Below are 6,120 nucleotides of genomic sequence, written 5' to 3'. Positions count from 1 at the left end.
GTTGAAAAGAAAAGGTTTTTACCAGGTACTACACATCTAGTGTTCTGGGTCAGTGCTTGAGAGTCATCACTGATGCACTGACCACAGCTTTGGCCCGTACTGATAACATTCTACAGATTTCACCTTTAGGCTTGAGGAGGTTTGTGAAAAATATCCTCTTTGTTAAAAAAGAACTGGCTGAAACTTATCTAGCCACATATGGGTTTACGATCTCTCTCTTTCTTTAAGGCATGAATCACTATTACTATTTGATTTTTTTTTACAACAGAAAAACAGAAGGAAAGTTTTAATGGTAGACTCTTGGGGCCCTATTTTAACCATCTGAAACGCAAGTATCAAACGTGAAACGCAAGTAACTTTGTGGGCGGATCTCAGGTGCTGTTGCTATTATACCGGAGGGATAAATGACTCTTGCGCCCGACACAAATCTAAAATGGGTTGGTCTGAAGTAGCTACATTACTCATAGGTGTGGTTTGGGCGTAACGTGAAATAAACCAATCAGAGCGACATCTCACATTCCCTTTAAGAGCAGGCGCGCTTGTTCCATGGCGGATTGCTATTATAACGGCGGATTTGCCAGGAGCGGTTCACAGCCGAGGAGACCGACGTTCTCGTCAGGGCCGTAAAACACAGAGAAGTGACATTGGGGATGGAGAAACCCACCCAAATTAGCTTCGGTTAAACAGGCGTATAATAATTTGGGCAAATGTCTAAGCTAGATTTATGCCTAGATTTAAGCTCTTGCACGCAATTCTGAGAAAGAAAAAAGTCAGAATTGTGAGATAAAAAGTCGCAATTACCTTTTATATTTTTTATTCAGTGGCGTAAACAATAGTACAGTAGTGACAATAGTATATTTGTTATCAAATAAATGCAGCCTTGTTGGGCATAGAGATTTATTTCGAAACCCCAAACTTTTGAATGGGAGTGTATAGCCTCTAGAGGTTAATCAATGCTGAAACAGTTTTTTTTTTTTTTAAACAAAATTATATTGTGCTCATATTAGTTATTGCATTAATAAGTTATAGAACCCTATTTAAAAATATTACCAAGCAAACCACTCAGAACCGAAAGCAATGCCCTAGCATGCACCCACAATATCCATAGCACCATAAGTTCAGAAAATCAAAGAAAGAAAAAAAAATCTATATTTATACATAGACTATTATACATTTATCCTCATTTATGCACCCTCGCGGTCCCTGGCGTGTGAGGAAATCTGAATATTGCAGTCCATGTGAACTGAATTAATTTTGGGATATCGATTGGCTCAAGCCTCAACTGCAAAATGAAGCTGCGTCCGCAAGATATGAACTTCCCTCGCCGATCTGAAAGCCGAATGCCAAGCACACTTTCAACAATAATATGTCACCCACTTTGCGTTTCACTCCAGTTAATCAGATTTGATATGCTTTCGTTAAAGTTAGGACGCATTAAAAAACAAAAATAGAAGAAGAAAGGAAACCGTTCAGAGAGGGAAAAACTCATAATGAGCAGAGAAACGTCCATTTCTCAACAGCAAAAAGCCATTTCTTTTGATTGCCGTACACTGTACACAGCGAGAAGAAAATAATTAGGGGCTGTTGTCACAGTAAAACACTGGAACTCTATCGGGACGCATCAAAAACCTCCATTCATTAATTTAATTGGCCGGTGATGAGATAGACCCTGTTGTATGACTCTTATTAGGCATTCTTGTGGAGAACGAGAAAGAGATACGAAGGCCATTCATTTGGAGGGCCAGACACACAGCTGAGGAAAGCCTAATCGTTCTCTGCAATCTTTTCCCATCCCTACATGAATGTGTAGAATTTTAGCCTGCTTTGCGTGGGAGGAAAAGGGACATAAGGGAGATGGCGAGAGGGATAGTTGACTCTCCCCAATCTAGATGGACATATTCGCCGTGAGTGTCAAAAGAGCAGGCGTTCAGGGAGAAGCCATTTCTTCCTCAAACGCTACGGCAGACACAAAAGAGCTCAGTGTTGTGTGTTTGAGGGGGGCTCGCGGCTCATTTTTCCAGTGTAAGAGCTATCAGCGGTCTGCGTCTCGCCGCCAAACAATGCCCACATCTGATCAAAGTGCACAGAGACGTGACATTCACATTCAAGTTTACGAGCTGCAGAATGCATTATGCCACCGACAAAAGAGGAGTGAGGGGAAAAAAGCCAGCAAGACAAGGGGAAAAGAGAGTGATTGAGAAAAGGATCTTGAGAATCTGTAAACATTTTTGCAATTTTTTTTTCCACAGACAGTTCCCAGAGGAAATGTCCTCTTTCAGAGATCTCAGTTTGTTTTATATAAGCATCAGCTTAAGATGTTTTTCCTCTAGAGAAATACGACTTAGGGCTGTCAATTGCTTGAAAAAAAAAAATATGCATATTAATTAATGTGATTACATTGCATAATATTTGCAGATTAAAAAAAGTATGATAATTCAAATATAAAATTATTGTGATGGATTAGCAAACCACTGAATCAACACTGCAAAAAGTCTTTTTAGAAATCATATATATAATTGTGGGTTATAAATTCTGAAGTGCAAGTTTATATGACTTTTTTTCTCAGAATTGTCAGATATAAACTCACAATTGCAAGTAATTAAAAGATGAAAAAAAGTCCCAATTGTAAGATAAAATGTTACAGTTAACTTTAATTTATTTATTAGTGCTGTCAAATCGATTAATTGCATCGAACATACAAGTTTGCAAACATGTAATATATGTAATTAATATGCATGTATACAGCAATTCAGACTTTCTCCCTCTTTTAATAACTTGCAATTGTGAGTTTAAAGTATTTATTTTATTGGTTGCTTGATTGGTTGGTTGGGAAGTGGAAACAAGCTAACATAAAAGCAATCTCACTATAGATTTTTCTTTCACATGCACTGTAAAAAATATTTATATATATATACAGATATATTATTATTGGTATGCAAGGACATTCTTAGGTTTATAGACATTTCCTTCAACCATAAAACACAACACAATGCGTAATTCAAAATACAGGTATAACACCTCTGAAAATCAATATGGAAAAGTCCCTCATTTTAACACAGTATATTGTGCCCTATTTTTATGGACCTTCCTTAGAGTTTGGGTTGTGGTCTGATGCGTGCAATATATCCACCCTCCATGACCTCCCTCTCCATTATCCATCTATTCTTTCATTCCCCCTCTATTCTTGTCAGTAAGAGTCCCCCTTCTCCAATTTTAAAGGCCTGGCCCCCATTCCAGTGTAAGGTATCCTTCACTCTCTCCATATTGTTGTCAGACCCTCCATTCACTCCCAGAACAACAAAAGGGATCGAATGATCAACAAGGCGCCGCTTTTCAACCGGAAGCAATCACATGACCATCCAGTGCTGGAGGTACTCACAAAAAGACAGACATTGTTAACCACTGAAGAATGTTGCGGTTTGGAAATAAATGCAGCTAATCATACAATTTTGATAGAAGTCACACAATGTAAGTGGGAACAAAAATCGGTGTCTGTGAACCATTATAAGAACCACTACTAAAATGTTTCACACTTGAATACTTGCTTTCTTTCTAAAATTTGTATATAGTCTAAAGAAAACTTGATTAATGTTTGCTCATATAAATTGCTAGGGTGTTCTAGTAGTTGCTAGGGTGCTGCTATGTAGTTGCTATGGTGTTCAAAATTATTTTAGAATGTTGTCATGTGGTTCCTAGGGTATTCTTGGCGGTTGCAATGTCATCATTAGTCTTTTCCAAGTGTTCTCTGCATCTTGTTATGCAGTTGCTATGGTGTTCTAGTGGTTGCCAGGGTGTTGCTATGTAGTTGCTATGGTGTTATTAAATATTTTAGTATGTCATCATGCGGTGCTATGGTATTCTTGGTGGATCAATGGCATTATTCTGTTTTAAGAGTCCACTGCATGATGTTATGGTATTCCAGTGGTTGCCAGGGTGTTGCTATGCAGTTGCTAAGGTGTTCAAAAAGATTTTAGAATGTTGCCATGCAATAGCTAGGATGTTTTGGATGGTTGTTTACTGATCCAAATTAAATAATTATATTTCCATCCTAATTTGTTTTGCCATTTTATCGTCCACTGCAGAAAGACAAAAGACATATAAAAAGCTAAATAACAAGCTAAAATAAGCACACTTGCTTTCTATCCTATCTACTGTGCATAATTATATAGTTAGCTGCATTTTATTATATTATTATTATTTTTTTTATTTTTTTTTTTATTTTTTATATTCCTTGCGGTCTGCAAGCCTTATATCACAATAGACCTGTGACCCACTTTTGACAACCACTGGTCTGCTGTATGTAGTCCAAATATATTTTATTTCACTGACAGTTCTAGACTTATGAAAAGAAAGGTTATTTATAGGTAAGGGAAGAAAAAACAGATAGCATGTATAGATAAAATGCCATAGCAGACATCTGATTCGGTTCCCCTTTAGCACGTTTGCTTTCATCTTCCTGTGTATAAATGCCCTTTCGTCAGCTTTATGGGGTGCTACAATTCACCCTGAGACCCTTTAATATTTTGCTGTTGACCTTCCCAGCAATCTTTAAACCCTTTGCATCTGGGAAGAAAGTGTTTAAGACGCAAAGAAGACCAAGCTATAACAGGGAACATTTTCAGAACTTAAGCGCTCAAGATTCTCTCAAAGTTATAAGCAAATATTCTTCCAGTAACATTAATCGAATGTTTGTTGTATAATGTTCTCTAAATGTAAGCACAAAAATGTTATTTATATATCGGTCAAGGAACATTATTTTAATGAAATGCTTTAATTGAACATTTTTCTAATATATATATTTTTTAAATGTTACTAGCTTCAGATTGATCAGAACACATTCAAAAGTAGCTTTTTCCCATAATATTTGAAGAATGATAACATGGAATGTTTTCTTAACATTCGCATGACCAAGAAAAAAAAACAAGAAAGTTTTTAAAACATTAAAATATGTTTTGAACGTTGAGAGAACATTGAGAAATATTTTTTTCCATAACTGAATGGGAATGATTTTGTTAGCTGGGGATACACGGCAAAAAAAAAAAAAAAAAAAAAAAAAAAAATATATATATATATATATTTTTTTTTTTTTTTCTTACTTTGTATTTTTACACATATCTAAACATTCTTAAATCAAAATAAATTTAGTCGAGATGCAAAATGACATAAGTAAAACAAAAATGAAATAAACTAAGCTTATTTTTAAAAGAAGAAGAAAAACATAGGTTCCACTTTATACCATATATCCACTTTAGACATTCTGACTATAAGTAACTTTTCAACTACATGTCAACTAACTCTAATTAGAGTATTAGTAGACTGTCAGGTTATGGTTAGGTGTTAGGGTACAGATAGAAAGAACGATTGATGTATGGATGCATGGGGGGATGTACGGATGGACAGACGGATAGAAAGAACGATGGATGTATGGGGGGATGAACGAATGGACAGACGGATAGAAAGAACGATGGATGGATGGGGGGATGAACAGATGGACAGACGGATAGAAAGAACGATGGATGGATGGATGGATGGAGGGACGAACAGATGGACAGACGGATAGAAAGAACGATGGATGGATGGATGGATGGATGGATGGATGAACAGATGGACAGATGGATAGAAAGAACGATGGATGGATGGATGGATGGGGGGATGAACAGATGGACAGATGGATAGAAAGAACGATGGATGGATGGATGGGGACGAACAGATGGACAGACGATAGAAAGAACGATGGATGGATGGATGGATGGGGGGATGAACAGATGGACAGATGGATAGAAAGAACGATGGATGGATGGATGGATGTATGGGGGGATGAACAGATGGACAGACAGATAGAAAGAACGATGGATGTATGGGGGATGAACGAATGGACAGACGAATAGAAAGAATGATGGATGTATGGGGGACGAACGGATGGACAGACAGATAGAAAGAAAGATGGATGGATGGGGGACGAACGGATGGACAGACAGATAGAAAGAACGATGGATGGATGGGGGGACAAACAGATGGACAGACGGATAGAAAGAACAATGGATGGATGGATGGATGGAGGGATGGGGGGATGGACAGACGGATAGAAAGAACGATGGATTTATGGGGGATGAACGAATG

Source organism: Scardinius erythrophthalmus, assembly GCF_964197995.2.
Source record: "Scardinius erythrophthalmus genome assembly, contig: HAP1_SCAFFOLD_255, whole genome shotgun sequence".
NCBI lineage: Eukaryota > Metazoa > Chordata > Actinopteri > Cypriniformes > Leuciscidae > Scardinius > Scardinius erythrophthalmus.
The sequence above is the reverse complement of the archived record's forward strand: the minus strand, read 5'-3'. Positions refer to the sequence as shown.